The 27,774-nt window shown below is 40.6% G+C and overlaps 1 long non-coding RNA gene across 2 annotated transcripts in view; it reads right to left on the reverse strand.

The window, feature by feature from the left end:
- LOC147574973 (uncharacterized) overlaps positions 1-27,774 on the reverse strand; it is a 211,276-nt gene that overhangs the window by 163,471 nt on the left and 20,031 nt on the right. For both annotated transcript variants that reach the window (XR_015242929.1, XR_015242928.1), the window contains exon 2: positions 22,989-23,100. This is a non-coding gene — a long non-coding RNA (uncharacterized LOC147574973). The remainder of the gene's footprint in view (positions 1-22,988; positions 23,101-27,774) is intronic.

Below are 27,774 nucleotides of genomic sequence, written 5' to 3' on the forward strand. Positions count from 1 at the left end.
AGGCCTGGAAATTCATAAGCCACATTTAAAATCGTAGTAAACAGTAAGAAGGATTTTGTTGACATTCTACTCTATTTAAACACTGGTGTTTTAGTTATGAAGTTTGCTTTCTCAGGATAATATTGTGGGAGGAAAAGTGGCAGGACTCCCTATGAACCTCAGATATATTCATGCTGAGTTTCAGACCTTCCTGACAAACAAAGGGATAGGCCATAACTAAGGAGCAGTGAGGAAAGGGCTTTCTGAATTACAGGACTATTTGGAAGGAAGCTAGTGGGAGAAGGTCTGAAAAGTGTCCAGGAGAGATAAAGACGAAACGAAGGATTTGTGATCTCCCTTGTGTATCACTTGCTGGGCCAGCCCATGAACTAGGTCTGAGCTCTCTGGGCTGCAGGCAGGACTAAAAGGAGGTGGGGGGATATTGCTCCCAGTGTCCTGGACCTGGGGAATTAAGTGTAACCCAGCGAGGAAGAGGGATCTTCTCTCCATCGCCGTATGGATCCAACACAGAGAAGATTCAAGGGATTACAGAGCCACTTAGAAGCTAGAGAGTCTGGGTCTGCATGTTGGGTATCACTTAGAGACCACAGACAACAGTGTTGTCACCCAAAGCCCTGCCATCAGCGATAGTGCCGAGACATGACCACTGAAGGGCTTTTCTGTTGGTGGACGTGGACTGTATAAGCCAGAGAGAAAGAAATTGAGATCAGTTTCATAGGCTCCTTCAGTTTGGGACAAGAGCCAGAATTATTTGGTTATTGCCCACACTGAGCTCCATGATACCTATTTATACAAGACTTGAGGAAACTTGAGATAAATTTGAGGATCTCATTAGGATTGCAGTGATTATAGATCCTCCTTCAAAAATCGAGCCTGAGACAAGGGCTTGTGTATAAGCAGTTTATTTGGGAAGTGATCCAGGAAAGTAGGCCAAGAGGAAATGGCAGCACAGGAGTATATTATCCAGTTGGTCACTGCTGGGTTACTAGGGCTCGACCCACTAAGACCTTTTAAGGAGCCATATATATAATATGCCTCCATTATCCACCAGCTCTCATCCCCCATTAGAAAAGGGATGCCCCATTGGGCTTTAACTCCCCTGCCCTTTTAGGTTGTGCATGCCTGAGTGGGTCTCCATAGCCATCTCACAACACAGCATTAAAGAAGTCCCAGGGCAGAAGGCCATGATGCGGATGAAGTGAGGCGCTGTCAGAATATGTTTGCACAAAGCTAGCTGCTGCAGCAGGGGCTGGAGTAAAAAGGGGGCTGAGAAGATGTGAGGATGGTAAGTGGTTCATACCAAGTGTCTGATATTGTACATCTCTTGCACTGCTCACATCCACTCTGCCCTACATTAAGTCCCATTCAGCAGGCAGCATTCAATGTGGGGAGACTTCCACAGTCTCCACAAGGGACTTAATACAGGAAGCTTCCTGGAAAAAGCTACAGTCCCTAGTGCTGTAACTGGTGTTGCAGGAAGGGGTCTGATAGTGTCCATCTGCTACCAAGTGCCTGGCTCATACTTTCCCCATACCTTCATAAGAAAGGGGTACCTTTATAAGAAAGGGAAATTGTCAATTATGTGAATTGGAATTCAATTTCAAGTAATAGACAACTGACCCCAAATGGCTTAAACTGAAAAAGTGAACTTATTCAGTCATATAACCGAGCAGTCCAGGAGTAGATATGGATTCAGATGGGGCCTAAGGCAAAACGTATGTGGTATTGTTGCCATGGAAGAGAAGGGCGGGGGGGGGGGGGGGCGGGGCGGGAAATAGGTGTGTATTTCATCAATATTTAAAATGTTTGCCAATACGATAAATGAAAAAAAAGTTATTTGCACTTCCCTAACCAATGCTGGTCTAGTGGTTGAAGTGGGATTTGAACACAAGCCAGCTAATCCAGAAATGCATATTCTTTTACCAATACCCTATGCTATACCTTTCACATAGGCTTCATTTGGAATCCTGAACTAGAAAAAGGCAAGAAAGAAATAAAACACTGTCTCTCATATCTATGAAGATGATAAAAGATTTAGAAACTTTACCTGGGAAAATTTAATGGAAATGGGAACTGTTTTTCTTATGGCTAAGTTTATAAAGGCTATGAAATAATGCAACATCTTAAGAACTTTAAAAAAAATTTTTTTTTAAATGTTTTTATTTATTTTTGCGACAGAGAGAGACAGAACATGAGCAGGGGAGGGCCAGAGAGAGAGGGAGACACAGAATCGGAAGCAGGCTCCAGGCTCTGAGCTGTCAGCACAGAGCCCGATGCGGGGCTCAAACCCACAGACTGTGAGTGAGATCATGACCTGAGCCAAAGTCGGACGCTTAACCGGCAAGCCACCCAGGCGCCCCAACATCTTAAGAACTTTTAAGGGCCTTTATTGAATGAAAATCATGAAAAGATTCAGACCCACTGGCAGAAGAGGCAAGGGACTGAACTGGAGCCAGAGGGAATCTACGTAGTCACAACAATCACATCTCTTAACAGAAAAGGTACAACACAGGGACAGGTGTAGCGGATGGGTAACTTGTTTGTCTACCCTCAAGATCCCAGTTCATGTGGTCCTGATGGAACTGTGAATAATGATGCCACCCTCCTCCCAACTCAACAGTGGTCACGTTGACCAATGACTAATCAATATGCTTATTTCTTGGCTCATGGTGGATGGTTCCAAGATGAACAGGTGATATAAGCAGAGCTGGCTTGAGTGAAATAGAAACAGGAAACATATATTTAAGGATATTTAAATATATACACCCAGGCCACCAAAAAAAGGTGGGCAAGAAAGAGAAAGGCAGAAAACAAAACAGAAGTAGTATCAGTTAGCACATGGTTTTGCAGCGAATAGAAAATAGGATACCCAATAGTGCACGTTTTTTTGCTAGTCCAGCAATGCAAGTCTGAGTGGAGTCCTCCCTAGGAGTTTGCTGCTAGAGTAATCGGAATACCTCTTTTCCATTAGGATTGATAACCTGGCAACTGAAGCCAGCAGCATCCCTAAATTTCCAAGTCATGTGAGCCAATAAATTTCCTATATTGCCTGAGCATGATTTGTTCAGATTTCAGTTTTCCAACAAGAAGTCCTCAACCAATATATTAGTAAACTCTCAAGTCTATTGGAGCTCATTCTTCTGAGTCTATCTATATGAAATGCCCTGTCTGCAAAAGGAGGATGGCCAGTTGCCTCCTCTCGAGATGGGTCCCCTCTCACCAGAGATCCATGGTAAGTATAATGGAAAGAGAATGCAGGATGAGTGTGATTCTCACTTCATATTCTGGGAAGTACATTCATTGCTCCCACATTCCTTAAATATGATTCCAGAACACGTAGGTAAGAGGCATTTAAGTGATTTACAGTGTGTAACAGATAAAGCTATAATCCTTCCTCCTTTGTTACATGAGAAATGAAAAGTTGATTCCTTCTTACAATCATTCACGCAAACCAGATTCTGGACCAAGTTGTCAGCCGTCGTGTGATCAGCCAAAACACTGGGCTTTTTAAACAGTCCTTTCTAAGCCTCGTCCAGTAGAGCCAATTTATCAATCAGGATGTGAGCTGGAAGCAAGGCTGTGACGAATAAAGACCGACTGCAGCCAAATTTCTGAGAGCCTTTGTAACTTGGGGCTTCAAGGGAGCAGAAAAAGGAGCTGAACTGAGTCTCTGATGCTCAGGTGTTTGGGGTCCGTGGGGAAGGGGAGTAACATCAAGCCACAGTAAGAACGGCCACCATTTGTGGAGCTGCTTCTACATGCCAGGCAGGCTGCACGTTTTATCCCACTTGATCCCCGCAAGTATGCTGTGAAGGAGGTATTTTTAATCCACAGATATTCACATGGAGACACTGAGGCTCATAGAAAAAAGGTCTGCCCAAGGTTGCATAACAGCACATGGAGGATCCAGAAGTCAAGCTCAGTTCCAGCTTGTCCAGCAAGTGTTGGACACTTGTCCTGTGTGCTGCTCAAAAGCCTGTATTTTCCCTACACCATTATATGGCCAACTATGGTAGTGTTCATTAAACAGCTTTGTATTTAAGACATTCCTTCAAGAACTGGACTTCTAGGCAAGCCCTCCAAAGGAATCAAACCACACCCACATTATTACAGTATTGCTTGGTCTTCTCTTCTAAAAGAATCCTCTTCTAGAACAATTGTTTACTACCTTGAAATGTTGTCTTATAAAATCTCAGTTCAAAGGCTGTGTATGTCCCAGAAAATAGACAGCTTTCTTTTTTGTTTTTTGTTTTTGTTTTTTCTTTGCCACTGGCTTAACAGCACATTCCTGTCACTCACAAGAAATGGCATCTTGATCTATGGTAAATCACATGATACACTCGTTTTGTATTCTAGCTCTTGCCCTAATTATATGTATCCTTAATTGAAATGTTTAGATGGTTGAGATGGAATCAGTTTATTAATTTTACAGCGTCCACAGATTTCCCCTCTCCCCTAGCCTGCCAAAGAGATCCTGTAATTAATTACTTGCCCAGTCTTTCTCTTCAGGAGACTTGAGAAAATAAAAGAATCCCTCTAATTATTTTGTACTTATTTGTGCTTCTGTAAACCTGACTCATCTCCAAGACAAAACCGCCTGGGACATAGCTTCTAGAGAGCTGCACAGTAACACCTGTGAAAAGTTAGCAGGACACCAGGTACAGAAAGCACGTGTGCCTGGTGGCATGGCAAGGTGGGATGATTCCTGGAGCCACCCGTCCCTTATGTGCTCTTCACAGTGCTATCGGGGGATTACATGAAACAGTACACATGAAAATTCTTTCTGAACTAGAAACACTGTGTAAAGGTGAGCTGTTACAACCAGGCGGTGTGTGCAATGGAGATTACCTTTTGCCAGGGGTAAGCATTTCAGCTTATATAACACTTTTCATTCCAGGAGCCCTGAGCCCTTGTAAATATTATCCCAAGAAATATCATTTGAAATAAAATGCACATAAACAAACAGAATCTAGCAAATGAAAGCATCCTTGATGATGAAACGATGAAGGTCTTCAATGAGAACATCAACATTTTGACATGCCAACACTCAAGGATGTCGCCACTATAGTCACAACACCTTCTGAGGGGAAAATCAATTCTCAACATGACTGTTTCCCGTCAGGGCTGTTTGGGTGAGCGGCGAGGAAGAGGGACACAGAAGGGCAAGACATTTTAAAAATATGAATTTTATTCCCATAGCAGTACATCGGAAAACTCAAATATAACTCCACAACTCTTTCAAGAGTTTCCTTTTTGTTTTCCGATGGTAAAGAGAGAGAGAGAAAATAAGCTGTCATTATCAGAATGATCAAACGCAGAGAGAAGAGAGGCAGAGGTAAGTAAAACACCAATTACAGTGCTGCCAATCTGTGTGAGTTGGGCCCCTTCCAAACAACAGTGCAAATGGATCTGAGGACACGGGGAAGGGGACGGAGGGGGTAGGGAAGAGAGAGCTGCCAAAATACAAGCCGGGGAGGCGGGAGGCGGATAGAAATCGCCCCCTGGTGCTCTGGCAACAGTTCAATCGGGCAGAGCCCTGTACATTCCCATGCACCAATTCCATTGTGTGTGTTCACTTGCGGATTTGGCTTCTGGCTTACTCTCTTTGTTTGGGTAGCTAGGCATGAAAAAGAATCATCCGCAACTAGAGCTCAACTTAATTCCCAATTCCTCTCTGGAAACTATCTGTTGGCATCGTGAAATGTTCTGGGTAAAAGGCCATGCTTCGGCTGGTCAAAAGAGGAATTTCAGACCCTCCATCAGGGTCTTTGTGGATAAAGGTAATTCTTGGGGATTGACAGAGGAGTCTGTACCTCTGGAATAAACTGGGTTGCCCCAGCACCTCACTGTTCTTGCCAATGACAAACAGGAACCCCTGACAATTTTTCCTCTCTCCTGGCAAATGGGATGATGGCACAGCTGTTTTCTCTCTATAAAAAGACAGTCACTCTTCTCTGTCCCTCCAGCTTATAACAAAAGGTCAACTTATGTTAGTGATTGAACTACCATGTAGCATATGAAGAAACACAAAAGAAATTCACCAGGAGAGACTCTAAGATTTCTAATCATTTTATCCACATCCCAGCACCTAAATCTGAGTGTGATGCTCACCAGGTTTTGAATGAATGTAGGAATAGAAATTTGGATGAAATATTGTATTATCTGTTTTCAGAAATCTTCAGGCAAGGTATTTTTTTTCCCCAAACTTATTTATTCATGGCACCATTTTTCTAAGAACATCCTCTGAACACACTAGATTATAATTTTTTTAAGTTTAAACATTTTATTTCTTTATTATTTTTAATTTACATCCAAGTTACTTAGCATATAGTGCAATAACGATTTCAGGAGTAGAATCCAGCGATTCATCCATGCAGGGTAATTTTAACCCCTGCCCCTTTCCCCTTTGGGTCAGGGAAGCTACCTTATCATATTATAACTGCTTTGATTTGTATCAAGTCCCTGTCGGGTTCAAGACACATTCAGAATTTCTCTGTGAGACGTGTTAAAAACTGGAAGAAAGATTAAGTGAATGGATTTCTGGTAAACATGAAAGATTATACATGCAAATTTGTCTTTCCCTTCCCAAACTCTTCTAAAATAACAATACAACATAAGAGAAAAAATAAAATATGAACCCACGAGGGAAGAAAAAAGGAGATGATAGCAGATTGTAAACAGTCGCAGTATTTTGGGAATGGAAATCCAAGGAAAGGAAGGAAAGGGGGCACAGGAGGAGGAGTCAACCAGAAGCAAACCAGTTCATGCTCAGAATCCCCAGAGTCATGGGAATTAAGGATGCCAGGGTGCCTCCAACGGCAGACATGCTGAATGGGTTTGAACACAGGACAATCAATTGCAAGGTAACTAGAAAACTGGGACCTGTGCTCAGGTGATCAATTAAGTTTGTTTCAGTAAATTTGGAATTCGCTTAATTAGAGGATAAAGTTAAAGTCATAATTAAATGCTCTACCCCAGAAGTGACAGATATTGCTCCTGCACGTAATATTAAGGCCAGAACTCGTCACACAGCTCCACCTAACAACAAAGAAGGCAGAACGTGTCGTTCAACTGTGTGTCTGGAAGGGGAAGAGTGTTAACAGCAGAGCCACACGAATGACTACCCCAGTGCCCAGGAGAAAATTTGTATACATGTTATTCCAGAGATGCAAGAACTAAGAGTCAGCATGGAAAGAAGATGGAGGAAAAACAATTAGACATAGGAGGAGAGCCAAGAAAGCAGGAGTCATGGATGACCAGGAGGAAGGAGAGAGAGTGAAGAAGGAAGCAGGTGGTCAATGCAGAAGTTTCTGATAAAAGATGGACCATGCACAGGAAGGCAGACGGATTTAACACAAGAGGCACTTGAAGGCAGCACTCATTCCCTTGATGAATTTCTCAGGGTCACAATTACTGTCCCTCGGCCTAACTCTAACCCCACATCTAACCTTAATTATAATGATGCATACATAAGTCTGCCTTAGCCTGATATCACCGAACATTCTACATGTCTAATCAATTTGAAACCCCTTCCTCTGATTTCATTCTTAAAGGCAAACTTCTCCTTATGATTCAGCTTTCTTTGAAGGTCTTCCTTCAGTAAGGGAATGTGTTAGTCATGGTAGAGCATTTCAGACCACAGGTCAACTCCATTGCTCAACGGGTAAATCCAAAAACTGGCATTCTGCTTTTATACATCAGTGGGATAAACTTGGTATATATGAATTTCTCACCAGATGGTTCCACCCTTGATATGCAAGTAAATGTATATTTACAGATGTAAATATACAAATGTAAGGCCTATGAGTCTTATGTACAATATCTGAATTTTTCTACAGTGAGCATTAAGAAGGAAAAATCCAGGGGTGCCTGGGTGGCTCTGGTTAAGCCTCCAACTTTGCCTCAGGTCATGATCTCGCAGTCCATGTGTTCAAGTCTCATGTTGGGCTCTGTGCTGACAGCTCAGAGCCTGGAGCCTGCTTCAGATCCTGTGTCTCCCTCTCTCTCTCTCTCTGCCCCTCCCCCACTCATGCTCGCTCGCTCTCTCTCTCTCTCTCTCTCTCTCTCTGTCTCTCAAAAATAAAAAGAAACATTAAAAAAAAAAAGAATTTAAAGAAGGGAAAATCCAAGGAAACAAACTCCATGGGGTGCCTGGGTGGCTCAGTCAATTAAGCATCTGACTTGATTTTGGCTCAGATCACGATCTGAGGTCATATAATCGAGCCCCATGTCAGGCTCTGCACTGTTAGCATGAAGCCTGCTTTGGACTCTCTCTCTCCCTCTCTCTCTGCCCCTCCCCTGCTCACATGCATTCACACACTTTCTCTCAAAATAAATAAATATTTTAAAAAATAAATAAAACAAACTCCATGTTGAAGGAAGAGGAAGGAGTTAAAAGAATTCAAAGGAGGGCAAAATCAGAATAACAGGGGATTAGGAAGTAACAGAAACAGGGAAAGAGATACCATGAACAGAGGCCGCAATTTCAGAAACCTAAAGAGCTTGGTGGCCTCCTTATTTTTGCTGAATTTAAAATAATTGTTTACTAGGGGCACCTGAGTGGATCAGTTGGTTAAGCGTCAGATTTCGACTCAGGTCATGATCTCATGGTTCATGAGTTCGAGCCCCACGTTAGGCTCTGTCCTGACAGTTCAGAGCCTGGAGCCTGCTTTGGATTCTGTGTCTCCCTCTCTCTCTCTGCCCCTCCCCACTCACACCGTGTCTCTCTCTCAAAAATAAACATTAAAAAAATTTTTTTAAAGAAATAAAACAATTGTTTACTAGGCTAGGAAGTACGCGATTTGGCAAAATCTAAGTTAAGGTATTTGATGGTGGAGTGAAAATACGAAACTGAATATGTACCAGAAGCCAACGAGATACTAGATTTTTCTACTTCTAAAAATAAGTATGCTGGGGTTGTTAAAGAAATTATAAAACCAGATTATATATTGCATGACAATAATATAATAAAGTACAACATTATATTATGATGGAATACAACTCAGTCACCAAAAACAGATTGCTGGAGAGTATTCAATAGCACAGAAAAAAGATGGCCTCAATATAATGTACCATTGGAAAAAGGCAGGGTTTTAAAATGTGTTCACATTCTCCTATGTTTATTGCAGCATTATTTACAATAGTCAAATTATGGGAACAACCCAAGTGTCGAAATTATGGAAACAACCCAAGCATCCATTGATAGGTACATAAAGAAGATGTGACACATAGAAATATATATATATACATAATATGTATATATGTATTATATATATATATAAAATACATATACATATATATATAATGGAATATTACTCAGCCATAAAAAGAATGAAATCCTGCCATTTGTAACAAAATGGATGGATCTAGATGGTATAACGCTAAGTGAAATAAATCAGAGAAAGACAAATACCATATGATTTTACTCATATGTGGGACTTAAGAAACAAAACAAGGGGAAAAAAAGGAACAAACTAAAAATCAGAATCACTACAGAAAACAGACAGATGGTTACCTGAGGGGAGGCACGTAGAGGGATGGGTGAAATAAGTGATGGGGATTAAGAGTTTATCAAGATGAGCACTGAGTAATGTACAGAATTGCTGAATCACTGTATGTTAACACTGTATGTTAATCACCTGAAACTAATGTAACACTGTATGTTAACTACACTGGAATTAAAATAAAATAAATAATAAAATGTGTGTGCATTATTATACCAAGTTTGAAAAATAAAGACTGGAAGATCTCAAAAATGAGTATAGAAGTGGTCGTGTGGTTGTGGCTGATTTTTATTTTACTCTTTATACTTCCCTGTGATTTTCAAAATTTTCTATAATGAACTTAGAATTCTTTTAGATATCATAAATTACTTTTATAGAGAAGCGTGTTTCCATTAGCAACTCTGTTTTTCAATTATTTTTGTTACTTATATTGGAATTAAAAACTCGTTACATATATTAAATGTAACATTTTTAAATGCTCAGGGTATATATGTTCCCGACTGCTTTTAAAATGAAATTGGAATTAGATGGAATAAGAGAATTGAGACTGGAAAAGCTCTCTGAGGGTGATGGCAAAGGCGTGAAACGCCCTATTTCACATATTGCAAAATACTCACCATACAAATGGTAATCTCGTGGACGTATTTTGCAGAATGCAATACAAATAAATTAAAACCTGACTTTAGATTCTCTCGTAGATTTTAATATACATGCAAAAAGTTTCCAAGTTTCAAATTGAGCTAAAAGTTTATTTTTACATTATATGAAAATGAAATAGGCAAATCGATATTGAATAAGATCATGGAGGAAATAGTCTACCTGCCTAAGCGAGTATGCTATTGTCAAATAGTGGAAGCATCCTTCATAGACTTACAGTACATGTGTCAATTAACAATTAATAGTCTAAGAACAGTTCTAAGCTCCATTTAATGATAGAGAAGAAATGGAGAGAGACTCCCCCCATCTGACGGATTCTACTTTCTCTGCAATGACTCAGGCAAGATCATCTGAGAGTGAGGGGCCAGTGTGAAGTTCCAACGTCAAGGAAGGTGGAGAAGCATAAGGTGACTTTGCAGAGAATAGGACAGTGTGTCTACCAGAAAAACGTTACATTGCCATGGCTTGAAGGTTGACTGTGGACTCACATTATTTCAGTGATACAAACTGAGTGGTCTCACTGAGCAAGCTGGACACATAGGATGCAAAGAGAAACAATTTTATTCTTCACCCCCAACTGCCTGTTTGAATCCTCTTGGGTCTACTACTCTTTCCAGCCCTTCAGATGAGACATTAGAAAGTCTTTTTTTTTTTAATTTTTTAAGTTTATTTATTTATTTTGAGGGAGAGAGAGAGCGGGGCAAGGGCAAAGAGAGAGATGGACAGAGAACCCCAAGCAGGCTCTGTGCCACCAGCTCTGTACTGGTGCCACAGAGGGCTCAAACTCATGAACCATGAGAACCATGACCTGAGCCGAAATCCAGAATCAGACCCTTAACTGACTAAGCCACCTAGACACCCCGAGGAAGGTCTTCTGACTGTGATCATTTCAGATAACAAGATGTCCTCTGGTCATTTCATCCTCAAATCACAACCTCAATGTATTAATTAACATGCGTGATAAAACTCCAAACTTCACTGCAAGCTCAGATATGCTTTAGACCAAAGGGCCTGCAGTGGGGACTGGGATATTCATCTCTATTTCCCCGTTAGTGCTACTTCTCCCTGACCCGCCACTCTGTTCCTCCACCATTTGACTACTACTGGGCCGTCCAGGGTGGGAGCAGAGACAACAGAAAGGTAGAAGGGGGGAAGGCCTTATTTGATGGACACAGATACGAGCTGGTGTAGTTTCCCTCTGGCTCTGACTGTTGTATCCAGATAACTAATTTATTCTTTCACGGGAGCATCCGCAGCCTCCTCAGAAGCTCCTGTGCTGCACCCTTCCAACCAGAATTCCTTGGTCTCAGATGGTGCCTCTCCTCTAGGCCACCTACAATTCCCTTCTGCTTCTCTCTCCAGTGGAACCCCTGACTCTTTTTGCTGAGGACACCTCACTGACCGCAGGAAGCCCTCTGGATCAAGATTCCTTTCTAAACAAACCACGCTCACATTCTCACCATCAGTTTCACATTTGGTCCCTGCAAAAAGGCAGCTTTGGCCTGGCATAGGCCAGAATGTGGTTATTTCCTAAATGCAGCCCTCTGCTGTGCTGACACACACTTTAGCCAGCCTCTCATTAAAGACTTTTTTCCCTAGGCATGAGTCTAATGTCTGTCTGTACCCCCCCCCAACCTTCAAAAGATACCTATCAACAATGATTATGAAGCTCCCTCATGGCTAGGGGGGTAAGTATGAGGGAGTATCGGATAGGAAAAACTCACAGCTCAAGGTCAGTGAAAAATAAAGATCATAAAACCTGTTTTCATCCATCTTCTTTAGGAGTCATGCATAGGGAGGGGCCAGTAATTTGCTTTGGAATGTGATAGCATTTGGCATCCTTGGTCCTGGGGCCTCAGGGAAAACTGGAACAGAGGGCTCTATGTTAACTTTATCTTCCCTCTGTGCAATGTTTCTAATACTACTCAGCCTCCCAGTTGAAGAGCAAGATGGCTGGTTTCAAATTATGTCAAACAGGAATGATGAAAATAGAGTGGCAAGGGGACTTGGGTCCTGGCATGGGTGACTGAATTGATGCACCCTGGAATAAAAGCTGGATAAGGAAAACAGTTAAGAAGGTCAGTGAACTAAAAGGCTCAGGAGGTTGGAGAGTGTAGAAGGCATGGTTGAGCAAACATTCTGGAAAGATACTTTTAGCAGTTGATTGGCTAAAGGGAATGAAGATGAGAAAGGGTTGAAGAGTTTGGGGTTTGCAGCCTGGCAGACTGGCCAGTGGTTACGGAACTGTTGGCAGGTGTAGAGTATTGCAGAGGTGAGCTGATTTTCAGGGCATAGTGATGCACTCCACCTTGAACAAGCTGAACTTGAGAGGACAATGAGACATCCAAGTGGAAACGTCACGGGAGGGCAGATGCTCAGAACAAGCAAGGTTCAAGATGTACCTTTCAGAGCCAGGACCAGAGGTATTATTGGGAGCCAGAGGACTCAATGACTTCCCCAAAGGAGAAACTAGAAGGCAGAATGCAAAGGTTGAGGACCACTAGGGAAATGTACCTTGTTAAAAGGAAGGGGTTTAAAGAGGACCTGTTAACAGAGAGGAAACAGAGCTCTCTGTCATCCAAGAGAAAGAGCTGCATGTGAGAGTCAAGCTAATCTGTTCTGAAGAGTACTTCATCCAAAAATACCTCTTCTTCCTCTTCCTTCCTAATTACCTTTATTGCCTGGTTATGCAGCTAAATCTCCTCCTACCTCTCAAGCTTGGTTTCCACATCCATAAAAGGAAGGTAATAATTGTATTTGCCTTTTAGGGCTGCGGTAAGGAGACAGTGAGGCAATGGGTGATATGCCTGGTGCAGAGCACAAACCCAACAAGTGTGAACTATCCTTATTATTGTCATGATTTGTCATATTTGCCTCTAATCAATGGTCACTCTTTTACAAGATAAGTATATCAAACTTATTTCCAGAGGGTTTGTGTATTGTTTTTTTTGTTTTGTTTTTGATTTTTTGCCTCTCACTTAGCTCTTCCCTCTGATAAAAATGGCACTGGGAAGAGAGACTAATTCAAACGCCGAGACCGCTAATAGTCTGGCACAGTTAAATAAATATGCTGTCATTGTAATACTGGTTTGATTTTCAAGTCCAAAGTTCAGAGGTCACTATTTTCTCTTAGGGACTATGCCTGTGGTTTAGAGACATTGCCACCAGCTGATTGATGCTTGCTGAATTACGACACTTGTTTACTGTATTAGTTTTCTATTGCTATCTAACAAATTACAACAAATTTAATGGCTTACAACAATATCCCTGTACTAGCTCACAGTTCTGTAGGTCTGAAATCTGGGCACAGCGTGGTTAGGTTCTCTGCTCAGAGGCTCACAAGGCCGAAGTCAAAGTGTCAGCTACAGTTCTCATCTGGAATTCAGGGTGTTCTTACAGGCTCGCTAGTTGCTGGTAGAATTCAGTTCTTTGTGGTTATAGGACTGAGGTTCTTGATTTCTCTCTAGTTGGTTGGCTGGGGATGTGTCTCAGTTTCTAGAAGCATATCCTTTCCTTTGGCAGGTCACTACATAGCTGTATGCTTTCTTCCAGGCCAGCAGGAATGTTTCTCTCTCCTAAAGGACTCACCTGATTAGAGCAGGCCCACCCAAATAATCTCCTTTTTGCCATATAACATACCATAATCAATAAATTGATATCACATCATACTCATATGCTCTTCCCACATTCAAAGAGGAAGAGATTATACAAAGGCAAGGATCGCTGGAGGTGAACTTAGAATTCTACATACCATATTTACCTAGGGAACAGCACTTATGTTTCAGGCACTGAACAAAGCATTGTGGGTACAAGGATAGATTAGATACTGCCTCTGAGTTGCTCATGCTCTAGCCCCACACTATCCAATACAGGAGTCCCTAGCCACATGTGGCTATTGAGCACTGAAAATGTGGCTAATCCAAATTATGAAGTGTTGTAGGTGTAAAATGCACACTGGATTTCAAAGAATTAGTACCCCCCCAAAATTGTGAAATATCTCATTAATACTCATATATTAATTACATATCAAAGTGATAATATTCAGGATATCTTGGTTTCAATGAACTACATTATTGAAATTAATTCCATCTTTTCTTATTCACTATATTTTAGTGTCTACTTAAAAAAAAGTAACAAATGTAGCTCCCACTATTGGGCAGTTCTGGTCTAGACCAAAAAAAAAAAACAAAAAAAACCCAAATAAAACCCCAAGCACTTCCACCCATACCAGATGTCATGAGAGGAGAAGCCAGTGGTGTTCTGGGTACAAAGGAGAGGTCAGCTTTGGGAATGACAGTGCGAACAGGAAAGGCTTTGACTGTGTGGTTTCACATTCACAGCGGTAGACGAGGGAGAGTGTGCTTTTGCCCCAGTCCCTTCCCAATATGTGGAAATTCTTTACATCGAGCTGCAAAGCAACTACTGCTAGTGACTTGTTTATTTAATTTATTTATTTATTTATTTATTTATTTATTTATTTATTTATTTATTTATTTTTACTTTTTTATTTTAGAAGACACAATTCAGAGTACGATTCTGAAACAAATACAAATGCCCAAATCTAAGCTGACGCTTTCCTAACAAACCTTTAACTGTTCTCCATCCACCTGGACCTTCTCCTTCTTTCACTTGGACCCCCACAGACAGAGCAACTCTCCCTCTGAGCTACTTTGTAGGGTCCGAAACTTCAAGGCTGTCATTGAGAGCAGCCAGTCTTCAAAAGTCCTCCCAGGCAGTGTTTCTCTGGTCTTTGATCTCACCAATAGAGGGCAGCTATTACCAGCTTAATTAGAGAGTAGTTAATACCTTCTTGGCCCTCCCAATTAGTTCAAAGAGCTCCCTTTGGCTTCCTTGACTTTTGACAAATCACTAAAAGAGATGTTGAAATGTGATCTGTAAAAATTTTTTTCTGTAATGGCTTCTTTTTCCAGTGGGAGATTCCCTTTCAGTAATCATTTTAGACTAGATCCCACTTCTCAAAAAGACCCATGTAAATAATGTTTACTTTTGACACAAATAGTTTTATGTGTAAATAGTTAATACCTGTTATGAATATGCTATGCATTAGATGTTGTGCTAAGCATTTATATCATCTCATTTAATCTTTACAACTCAAAAAGGTAATAATAGTAACAATTATTGAGGGCTTGCTATGTGTTAGGTACTTTTCTAATCTTTATTTGTGATGAAGTTAATTTCAGGATTAAGTGAAATAAAATATGGTAAGTGCTAAGAACAATGCCTGGCACTGGGAGATGTGCTGAGTAAATGTTAACTAATTTTTAATCCTCACAGAGATCCTGTCTCTTAAGTATTATTATTATTATTTCTATTTTACAGAGAAATAAACTGAAGCTTGAAGGGCTTAAATTTGTTGCTTTAGATCAGTTGTTAAACTTTAGTGGGCACCAGAATCAACTGGAGGGCTAATTAAAACAGATTGCTGAGGTCCACCCTTGAATTTCTGCTTTAGGGGATCTGGGGTGGGAGCCAGGAATGTGCATTTCCAACAAGTTCCCCAGTGATGCCACGACACTGCTCAGGGACTGCCTTGCTCTGGATCATAGAGTTCAGAAAGACTTCACTCCAGCCATTCATGCTCTTTACCACAACTGAACACTCCCTCTTTGTCATCTTATATTAATGGAGCTTAAAGTATCTACAAATCAAGCTGATATCAGAACTTAGACAACTTCAAACAAATTATAAAATTATACCCTTTAAAAATTTTATAATCTAACAACTGATCAAAGGCAAGAAATTTAAGCCATCCAACAGTATAAAATGGTTGACTCACACTACATATTGAGAAATCCTGACCTAAACAGGGCATCAACTCCCTTTCTAAGAAGCATGCCATTCATAAATCCTCATGAGGAAGGGTCTTTTGCTCACTTCCAGCCACCACATATGCTGGCAAAGATGAGTAATATCTTTTCTAAATATACACAGAGACCTTCCCAGGCAAACTATGGCTTCTTACAGTGGAGGAATCCACAACACCTTCACATTCAGGGTTTTCTCCAGGGAGGAAAAGATGGCGATGGGATTGAGAAGAATTCACAAAGGGTTTAGTCAGAATACCAATGTTTCTGTTCTTTAAGAAAAAAAGTACAGGGGCGCCTGGGTGGCGCAGTCGGTTGAGTGTCCGACTTCAGCCAGGTCACGATCTCGCGGTCCGTGAGTTCGAGCCCTGCGTCGGGTTCTGGGCTGATGGCTCAGAGCCTGGAGCCTGTTTCCAATTCTGTTGTCTCCCTCTCTCTCTGCCCCTCCCCCATTCATGCTCTCTCTCTGTCCCAAAAATAAATAAACGTTGAAAAAAAAAAAGAAAAAAAGTACAACAATTCTGGCAAAATGTTGAGGTTAAAGCTGGTTGATAAGTACACAGATGCTTATTGCATTATTCTCCACATTTTTCAGAATCTTTGGACTATTTTCTAAATACATATTTTGAAAGGCCCTACGCTACTTTCTAGTTAGTAGGGAAAGCACACACAGGAAAACCAGACACAACCCCACCTCCCATGATGACCACTGCCCCGTGAAGAAGGTGGTCCTGAATCAAACAATCATAGTGGGTACAGAGGTACAGACAGGGCTGATATGCAAGACTAAGGATCAGAGTATGAGGAAGGCTTTCAACTCTCATACTTGACCTAGACATAGAGTCCAGGAATGCTACTCTGAGGAAGTGGAAATTCAGCGCTGTGCTGAAGGACATGGAGGTGTTACCTAGGAGCAGGTGGGTTGCAGCTCGGAGAAAACTGTGTGGGGAAGGAGCAAGGAGTTTTCAAAGGAATGAAGGCATGTCTGCGGGTCTGCAGAAAGGTGAGCATGCAAAAAGCATGACATGAGATGAAGCTCCAAACATGGACGAAGGCCAGACTATATTGAGGACTTCAGATTTGATCAGTGCGTTGTCAGAATGTGACGATGGTCATTTGGAAATAGGTTGAAACTGTAAATATTAGAGCCTTGGCTATTAAGCATCTGTAGTATAACAAGTGGTATACTGGCAAACTGGCTCTCCCGGTTAAAAAAAAAAAAAAAGTCCCGGTTGGAGTGTTTGCCAGTTTCTGTGGTGCAGATACTCCCACCATGCCTGATTTCAAGCCATCCACATGATGTTACAGAACACGGAGTTGGGAAGAGATGTGCAGACAGGCTCTCATGAGCTGATACAAGCCATTGTATTATACCTCAGTTCTAGACAAACTAAATAGAAATGATACTGTGTACTTTGGTATTAGTGAGAAGCAAGCCGGCATTAGTGGCAGACAGAATGCAACCCATTTTTTCACAGAGAATATAAAACGTTCTCTTATTTTATGAAGGAAGTCACCAGACAAGTTTTGGATTTTGCCATTTGATGTAATCAAATCAGAACAAACTATGATTTCAATCTAACCTTGAGTTTATAAGCGTCATTCATCCTTTGTTTCCTTATGTGTAAAATGAAGAATCCCTTGAAGGGATAGAATCTTTATTTTATGAAATGAGGTCTTTTATAATCAAGATCTAATTTATGCTCTAAGGGTTATAGCTTTCTTGTTTCATTGTCAGGGTATAGGGGAAGAAAAAATTAGCCATCTGCTTGCTAGTGGTTGCTGACTCATAAAATGAAATACCCCCTCTTCTCTGTATGTCAGACAATCACCACTGAGGCTGGTTAAGTGATTTCACTTTGCACTTTCAACACCTAGTCCTTAGCCTACTAAGAGGAGGCATCTAATAGATCAAATACCTATATAACTAAACAAGCATTCTTTTTTTTTTTAAGTTTTATTTATTTATTTTGAGACAGAGAGAGAGAGAGAGAGAGAGAGAGAGAAAGCCCGAGTAGGGCAGGGGCAGAGAGAGAGGGACAGAGGGAATCCAAAGCAGGCCCTTTGCCATCAGTACAGAGCCTGATGCAGGGATAGATCCCATGAATTGTGAAATCATGACCTAAGCCAAGATCTAGTTGGACGCTTAACTGACTGAACCACCCAGACCACCCCTGTAAGCATTCTTTATATCTACAATATATTCCATCAGAACATGGGATTCATTCTACAATTAAAATTTTAGACACCTGATTTTCTAGAGCCACTCTAGGTGATGGCCTACCGTGTATGAGGTCCTTGGATGCGCCTGACTTTCTGAAGAAGTTTAAAAGAAAAAAAATTCGGTGTTATCTCATGAATCCCAATTTGGTACACCATAGGTGTTTTCAGTACCTTTTATAAACCAGATTGTATAGAAAGTGAGATTTCCTGATTGTGAAGGTTTTTTTTAAAGACTGCTCTGTAAGAGTGGTCTCCTTGACAGAGGATATAAGGCAGAACCCTCCAGTGTCATTGATGAGGCGCTACAATAATTTCCCTTGTAAAATATTCCTGTATGATTCATTTATTGCATGAAATAAAAGTGAATGGTAGCACACGCTTGCATGGAATATCATTTGAAATCTCCCCAAGGACCTGTTATTACTTTAAAAACACCCCCATTACAATAATTTATCATGAAATCTTATTCACGTTTGCTTCAAGGGCTGTACTTGGAGCCCCAAAGAGCCACCCAGGGGCATAGGCCATGGACTGGCCATATTGCTCTGGGAGATCTTCTAAATTTTATTATGGACGTGAATTTTCACACATACTCCAGATTAGGGAAAATAGTAGAATGAATTACCATGTACCCATCACCTAGCTTCAATAATTGTCAATTCACGGCTGATCTTGTTTATCTTTACCCCCATCCCCTTCCCATTCATCCGACCCCACACTGAATTCCTGAGAGCTTTCAAAGGAAGTTAAGAATCTTATCCTGTGGCAATAACAACTACTCACATTCCCTACTGGAGACTAGACTTTCTTGTAACCTCACAGTAAAAGTACAGCTAATCAAAGAAGGAATGAACACATTTTCCAAGGCATTCTATTGACATGCTCAGGGTTTTTCATCAATCTTATGAAAGAGGGTGACATCTTCAGTTCAAATTAAAGTGACTCATCAAGCCAGAGGGGTGGGTCACTGAGGACATATGACACCTTCCAGTTTAACCAGCTTTTTGACTATGAACACCTGTATAGTCATCTTGCAATGAACCTCTTCCTGACCCATCTGTAGTGAAAGACTCTGTTTACCTGAACCCTACCAGTATAGAAAGAAATGGTTTCAATATTTATTGCAGGAATCCTCAATTTTTGGAGAGTTTGAATTTAAATCAAATTCAAAAGCAAGTTCATACCTTTACTTTAGAAGTAAAGCAAACCATTGGAAAAAGCATTGGAAGAGAAAGAGAGACTGATTCTTTCAAACAGGAATTCTGTATCTATCAATTTTTCTTCAATAATCAAGCAGGTCTCCAAAGATGTATGTATTAGGGTGTTGTTCACAATAGATTGAGTATTAGGAAAACATTGAACACAATTATCCAACAATAGAAGACTGTGTAAATAAATCATGGAACACCCACACAATGGAATATTACGAAGCCTTAAAGAATGATGGGTAAATATTTGTGATTTTAATAGTAACAAAAATGTTTTCTTTAAAAAATAAATTGTAAAAACAAAAGAAATGACAGGACAACCTACAGATGAAAAGACACTTAAGAGACATGTTAACCAACTGCAATATATTGTATCATCCTTATAAATTCAAGTGTGCACACACACACATACACAAAAGTTGGGGAAATTAAACAATGACCATATATTGAATGATACTATGGAAATTTTTATGATGATTTTTTAAATGTGATAATAGTATATTATTACTTATTAAGTTTTGTATTCAGAGATGAAATGTTGTATCAATGGTGTTGTAAAGCTATAGATGAAACAAGAGTCACAAAGTTTGAGGGTTCATTATACTCTACTCTCTAGCTATGCACATATTTAAAACTATGCATTATAAAAAATATTTTAAGTTATAAAACAGGATATATTCTGTGATCCTATGCCTTAGTTTATTTTAGATATCTTTTCTCTTACTCTTCTACACTGAAACATGACTTAGCTTTTTAACACAGACATAACATACTTTTTGGAATAAATAATTTAACAACTTGAACTACTTTGTGTTAGACATTGATCACCCAAAATTTTCTGTTTTCCCACTGTTTCTAATATATCCCTGAATATAATTGCTCATAAACTGTTAAAAATAACAATGTAAGACATTATTCTCTCAAACCAAAATTGTTGATCTTCTATTAATCTGAAGCCCTTACATCAGTTATGAACTCACTTTTCTCCCATGGCCTGGGAGCAATTCATGCCTGAAGCAAGCAAAGAGATAAACACAACTCTTTTGAAATCCTGGACTTACAAAGCTAGATCTTAATAAACAAAATAAGGAAGCAATTTCCTAACAGGTGAGTATAGAGAAAAAACAAAAACTTTATATAAATGTTTTGGATAGCTTATTATTCTAGGGAAAATTTTGCCTACATTAGAAAGAAAATGTAATTTTTCCAGGTACTAGTTTTGCTTTTGCTCTGTTAGGGTGGCTAGATTCACTTTGGATACGGAAAAGTTAAGTCACCAAGAAACTACACTTTCAAAGTCCTACAAGAGGCATTTAAGCCTCAAGTGGGGCTTTTAGAAAGTGACTGTAAGCATATAAAATGGAATTAGGATAAATTAAATATGAAGTATTTATCAGTATAGAGCCTCTGTTGAATAGCACGTTATGCTACATAACTTGCTCCTACTTTTAAAAACTAAACTACAGCTCCTGTGTATAGGGAAGAAAGCAGTTTGGAAATTGGATTTTTATGATTCTGCTTGTGTCCCCCAAGGCTCCACATTCTTTAGCTGACTAGGAAATTCTGCTTTGCTTCTAGTGTTGATCTCCCCTCCCTGGCTCTCTCAACTACAGACCCTGAACCCAATTTTAGGTAATTAAATTCTGTCTCACTCAAGCTCCTGAGCCCGAGAACATCTTCTGTCCAGAGTACATCTTCACATCACCAGAGAGCGGGGTCTGCAATGGGCCTTACTGCCCTGTCCTATTGCCACATGGGTGCAGGGAGCAGGTGGATTGTCCCCTGACCCCTTCTCCACTAGCATTTCAGGTCATGTGTTTTGGTCTCCAGATTGTTCCTGGGTCAACACCCAGAGAGAAGCCCTAAGTCTCAACCTTCTGACTATTCCTCTAGTAACTGCAGCCTGAGGGCTGGCTCCCTGCATAAGGGACCACCTGGAGCCACACTGCCCCCTGGTGGATGCTGTTCTCCTTAGGTGGGGGCCGAACATAATTCGGATTATGGGATATCCCTCAGTGGTGTGCTGACTGGTAAGTTTTCAGGCATTTTACAAGCTGGACTGTTAAACACAGCCATTATTAAAATTTAAATTATATAAACATACAATTAATTTACATTAAAAGCAAAGGTCATAAATACACAAACTCATCACTTCTCAATAATCTTACTACATTTTACTATTGCCTGTGCTTGTGAGTTATTTACATCTTTTGTTATCTGGATGGTGGAAATTACTCCACTTATCAAATCATGGTTGAACTGTAACCACAGGTTGGCTATGGATACAAGAGTTCAGCAACAATCAGTGAAAACATTTAGTGAGAATCAATTGGCTATATGGAATTTAAAGGAGATTGTATGTTTTATTATTACTTATAAATTGTGTGCTACACAACCTTTGTATCAGTAAAACTTATAAATGGATATCATTTTTTTTTTCCCCAGAGAGCTAACTGTTGACCATTTTGAAGCATACTGCAGTAGCCTTTCCTCCCACTCAGGGCCAGTTCTATGGACTGATTGAATGCTGCCAGTTCTGTTACCTCCCATTACTAACTATGATCCAATAGAAGGTGGGAATCTCACATCCAACCCTCTCTTGTTTTATCTTGTCCAGGTTGAAGGACATCCACTGGCATAACACACCCGGCCTCTTCGGTTCCTTTACACATTGCCCCCACTCCCACCCTGGGAGGTGAACTGACTTAGCCTGCTTGGTGAGTTTAGAAGGAGAAAGAAGTCACACGTGGCCTAGCTCTTGCTTCTGTTCCTTTTCTTAGGGAATATCCACAGAAGGCATCTTTCTGCACAAGGGGAAGACTGCCATGTTCTGGTGTGGCCTCAGGGTGATGAGTAAATTGGTCAACTGCTGGAGTTTGGTGTGAGAATCCCACCTGCTCACAGATAGAAGCTCAGCTCTATAAAGCGGCATTGATCAGTAATGAGGGCCATAAATTGACCTCCACTGATGACTCCCTTGTCTTATTTCTCCTGGTTCAAAAATTGAATGGGGGTCCTTTCCCATCAGCTTTTGCTCCTGGAGTCCCAGAATGCCTCATGGCTGCGCCCATGTGTATTGGTATGCATAAGCCTTTTCTAAGATTTGAAAACTTGAATGGCAAATTTATTTGATTCCAATTCCTTTTATTACCAACATGTGTATGTGATAATAATAATGCTGACACACAACTGGGCACCTTTTACATGCCAGATATTGTGAGTACAAAGATAGACCCGGAATAACAAGTCTTTTACTGACCTAGAGTGTTTAAGTAACTTTCTCCCAAGGTCACAAAGTGACCAAGCTGGTTGTCTGATTGCAAAACCCTTGTTCCTTCCATGATACTTTGTCTTCCTTTTCTCTCTCTCTCCTTCTCTCCTTCACCCATCCTTCTACTACCTTCCCTCATTTCCACATTTTCTAGCCCTTTGACACAGAAAACTAAGACGGCATTTGAAACCTCAGATTGCAGTATTTGTGTGTATATGTATGTATGTAGGTATGTATATGTGTGTGTGTGTGTGTGTGTGTATACGTATATGTATGTATGTAAAATCCTAGAAAATCTTACCCCAACAGCTGGCCTCAAGAACTTTGGCAGCAAGCAGAAGGAAAATTGTGGCTGTCTTTTTAGTATCCTCCGCAGGTTTCTGATGAGGAATGTCCAGCATCTATTCAAGGTCCTGGGGGAAGAAGTCACAAAGAAAATCGTGTGTGAGAGGGACCATAAGACTTCATCAAGCTGGGGTCTGTCCAGGCTTGACCTGGGGTGGGCTCTATGTGGAAAATGTAGCCTTTCCTTAAATGGAGTGTTTGCTGTTACTTCCAAATTAAGGTTTCTTTCCCTGGAGTCAATAGTTGCGTAATAGGTTCAGGGATTGAGCAAACAGTTTAAAAATTACTTGAGGAATGATTGAGAAAAGCAGGGGAATACACACACACACACACACACACACACACACACACATTCTCGATGGCGGTAATATCACCCTCAAGAGGGTGAAAATTGGTTCTTGGGGGTTCTCTTTAAATATAAATCACAGAAAATACCTATCTACATGTAGTACCTAACAAATACACAGTACATCTATGGTATTAACGTGTCATAGAAGGGATATCAAGAAAAACATGTCTAAAAAGTCTCCTTAGGGGAGCGACAATTTTTTTAATGGCTGAAAAGCACTGATGTATATAGAGCCTAGCAGAGTATGTGACGCAAGGTAGATATTCAATACATGTGAATTGTAGTTGTTACTATCATGGTTAATTGTTACTATGATTGTCCTACAAACTCACTAGAGAACTATGCTGTCCCATCATGGTCAAGGTGGAGAGGGGTGTGCACTGTGGCAAGATCCCAGATGAAGTTAGCTTAGGGTGGATCCTGAATAAGCTAGAGGTCCAGGGTTCTAGAAAATAAGCAGATTTTTGCACACCACTAGAGGACCTCTGCATGCCCCAAAACATCTGTTGAAGTGTTCAAATCCAAAGAACAAGGCATGGCGCAGGTGACTGTAGGAAGTGTACAGGCTATCACAATGCCCATTTAATCTTCTGGGGAAAGGAAATGCTCCCAAATTCCAATTCTTCCTGGCCACGTACTCCACCACCAAGTTTTGTGCACTTGCCCTGTTGCTTCTTACAGAGGATCTGGCTTCCAGGAGACATTCAATAAATGAGTTAATATAGGTCTGGGGCAAATGTTGAGCAACTTGTCATGCATGCTCCATGTGCTCTGCATGATGGAGGAAAACTAAATAATGCAATGATTATTCTTAAAACCTATGTCTATGTTACTTTTAGCTTACAAAGTGGCTTCATACATAGTGTCTTATTAAACAACACAACTCTGTTGGGTCAGTAATCTATCCCCACTTGAAGGATAAAGAAACTCAGGCTTGTAGAGGTCCCTTATTTGTCTTCTTTAGCTACCAAGAAACAAGTAACAGCAAGGTTCTTTTCTACTATACTACACCACTTCTAATAATCCTTTCCTACAGAGGAAGAGGACACATGAAATGGTAAAGCTATGGAGGAAAAGTCAAGCACTGGGACTTGGAGACCTCCTTATAAGGAATATGGTAATGTCTGTGAATTGACCCAATCAAGTCATGGAAGACAGGGTGTTATCTTCATGGAGTATAAATCTGGCCCATGGCAGAGCCTCCTGAGGCTGGTCAAAGTCATCAACTGCCAAGTTACAGGGAAATGAAAGCCCATCAAAATAGAGTATGGAAGCATCTCAAGATGATGTGAAATTTGGGATATAAAAGACTTAGGCACAAATGTTTAGAACAAAAATATGACATGAAAAGTAAATGACTAGGTACACACTTGGCACAAATTTTTATTTCAGGGCAATAGCTTCAAATGTAGGAATGATGGATATTTGACTAAGAATGAAGAGAATTTTTCAAAGACTGAAAAGAATGTGTTTAGTCAGATACCAATTCATCTGGCCAAAAGGGCTGTAAATGGAAAACAGATGGGAAGGGAGAAAAAAACACCTAGATAAAACTGAAATGTGTTTCCATGAATGACATTAAGGAGGGCTGGGAAGAATTTCAACAGTGAGGGAGGTGCCGAGTGATTCAATACGAAAACAATCAGGAAGGACATCAGAAACAAAATGTAGGTAGCAGATGTCCAGATATCATGCACAGAACATACATAAGCAAACAGCAACTTTGATATTAAGGCCCAGGGCAACCAACAAGACCTCACGGATACCACTGAGAGTTGGCGAGATGGAACAGATCCATGGGAACACAGTGATAGAAGGGTGTGCTGAGCACAAAGACCTGTTGGAAGTAGATGGGGCAGCACTGTAGGCTGTGACAACAATAGATTCAGAGGACTCCCTGAACACTTGGATGAAGATGAAAGAAGAGACGGACAGAAGTGACATTTTCATGGAAGCAGAGCTGAGCCACATGGAGGAAATCCACAAAACTGGCAGAACACACACAGTGGAGATAACATTTGGACCCTTGATTCAGATAAAAGCAGAGTTTTTCACTTTCCTTCCTACAATTTCATGTCCTACAGGGTATAGGAAGGAATAGAAATAATTGTGCTCTGATTCCAACCAATGGGAAGAAGCCATTCATCGGAATGGAAGGGATGGGAACCTGGAAAAATGTGGTCACATCATCTTCAAAGTGGGGCAAGACTGAGCTGGATAAAATGTGTACAGAGGATTTTAGGAAGCTAGACTTCAACACTTTTTTTTTAAATATAGGCATAATTCCACAAGTTTTCAAAAGAAGACAAAACCAGGAAGTGCTCAGAAACATGACCCTGGGCAATTCCAATGAGGAGAAAGAAGGTGGGGAGATTCTTAAAAAAAAATCAAAGTGATGGCATAGAACTCTTTAAGCTACGATACAGATTAAATATTTAGAAACATGGAGGCAAATGCTAACGCTACAAGACTGACCTGAACCACACAAATAGCAGGAATGTTAAAATCCTAGAAAAATCAAAGCACAAAGCATGCAAAAATGGTAAGGACCAGAGAATAGTGTTATGGGACCAAAGGAATTATGATGAGGGATGGCAGAAAGGTTGTATTGTTTCTCAAATGATGTTACGTTCGTTTAGGCTCTGATTAGCACTGTGATTTGAGGCTGAAAACACAAGTGTATGAGTATGGTGAAATCCAAGTCTGGGGAAAATGTTACTGATCCCTTTGGGAATCTAATCTGAGACCAGACGAGGTGGTCCACAGTCTGTGGATCAAGTGGCATACATTTGCCTGTCTGCAAACTTTCTTCTTACTATTACTAACGGTATTTCAGCAAGTTGATCTTCAAATTATTGCAGAAGCTACAAGATATCATTCTTTTTGGTCAGAAGAATTTCCTCCAGTTGCATTCTCTCTTTTACTATCAGAGTTTTAAAACTGGATACATCGAGGGGCCCCTGGGTGGCTCAGTTGGTTAAGTGTCCAACTCTTGATTATGGTTCAGGTCATGATTTCACCACTGTGAGCTTGAGCCCTGAGTTGGGCTTCCTGCTGGGTGCAGAGCCTACTTAAGATTCTCCCTCTCCCCCTGCCACTGTAAGTAAGTTACGTAAGTAAATTAATTAATAAAACCAGAAACATCTAATTGAAGGCGTAACACTAACTAGCTACAGAAGGATAGTCCTCAGCAGGAGCCTGTTTATTCTGTAGGCGAAGGAATCTTAATTAAGGTACTCCACCTTTACCAATGAAAACTGAAATATTTGGAGTTTCTTAAAACTTGCCTAGAGTGGTTTCTCTTGAAAGGACTTGCAAAAATGAGTGTCATCTTTTACAATAACTATGGAGTTAGCTCATAATCAATACACCATTTCTTTAAGCTTATTTATTTTGAGCGAGAGAGCGTACACACAAGTGGGGGAAGGGGCAGAAAGAAAGGGAGAGAGGGAATCCCAAGCAGGCTCCAAACTGTCAGCATGGAGCCCAACATGGGGTTCAATCTCACAAACCATGAGACCATGACCTGAGCTGAAATCGAGTCAGGCGCTTAACCAACTGGCACTCCTCAATGCACCATTTTATGAAGTTCAAGAAGAGGCAAAACTGATCTGTGAGGATATAAATTGTAATAGTGGTTGCCAAGATAGATGGAGCAAGGATAAGATGGAAAGGGACCCTAGTGAACTTGCTAGGATGATGGCATATTCTATTTTTCAACTGGAATGTTGATTACATGGATATATGCATTTGTCAAAACTCATCAAACTGTCACTGTATGTAATTACCCCTGTATAGAATACATAAAAAGAATATAATAAATCTGGGTAGTGAGATGAAGAGAAAAAAGAATGATTTTTCTATGATGACTTGACAGTAATTAAATGAAGTTAACACGGTCAAGGAATCAGAGAAAACTAGAGGCTCAGAACTTAAAATTTAGCAGTGCTCTTGAAGTGGACTTAGGGAAAAGCAAGTTTCACCAATGCCCGTGAGTTGTTAATTTCCCATTGGCAAAGTTTTCCAGATTGTGAAGAAATGGCATCACTACCTTTTGTCCAAGTACCAGTGGTTTACAAACTTCCATGCACATAAATATCACTGTGGGTGCTTGTTAAAAAAGAAGTTTCTGGAGTGCCTGGGTGGCTCAGTAGGTTACGTGTTCGACTTCAGCTCAGGTCATGATCTCATGGTTCATGAGTCTGAGCCCCACGTTGGGCTCTGTGCTGACAGCTAAGGAGCCTGCTTTGGACTCTGTCTCTCTCTCTCTCTCTTTCTCTCTCTCTCTCTCTCTCACACACACACACACAAATAAACATTACAAAAAATTTTTTACAAATGTAGTTTCTGGGTCCATACCTGGAAATTATGGCAAGGTAAATCTACGTTAGTG

Source organism: Puma concolor, chromosome D4 (assembly GCF_028749965.1).
Source record: "Puma concolor isolate L17-30 chromosome D4, mPumCon1.1.hap2, whole genome shotgun sequence".
Classification (NCBI taxonomy): domain Eukaryota; kingdom Metazoa; phylum Chordata; class Mammalia; order Carnivora; family Felidae; genus Puma; species Puma concolor.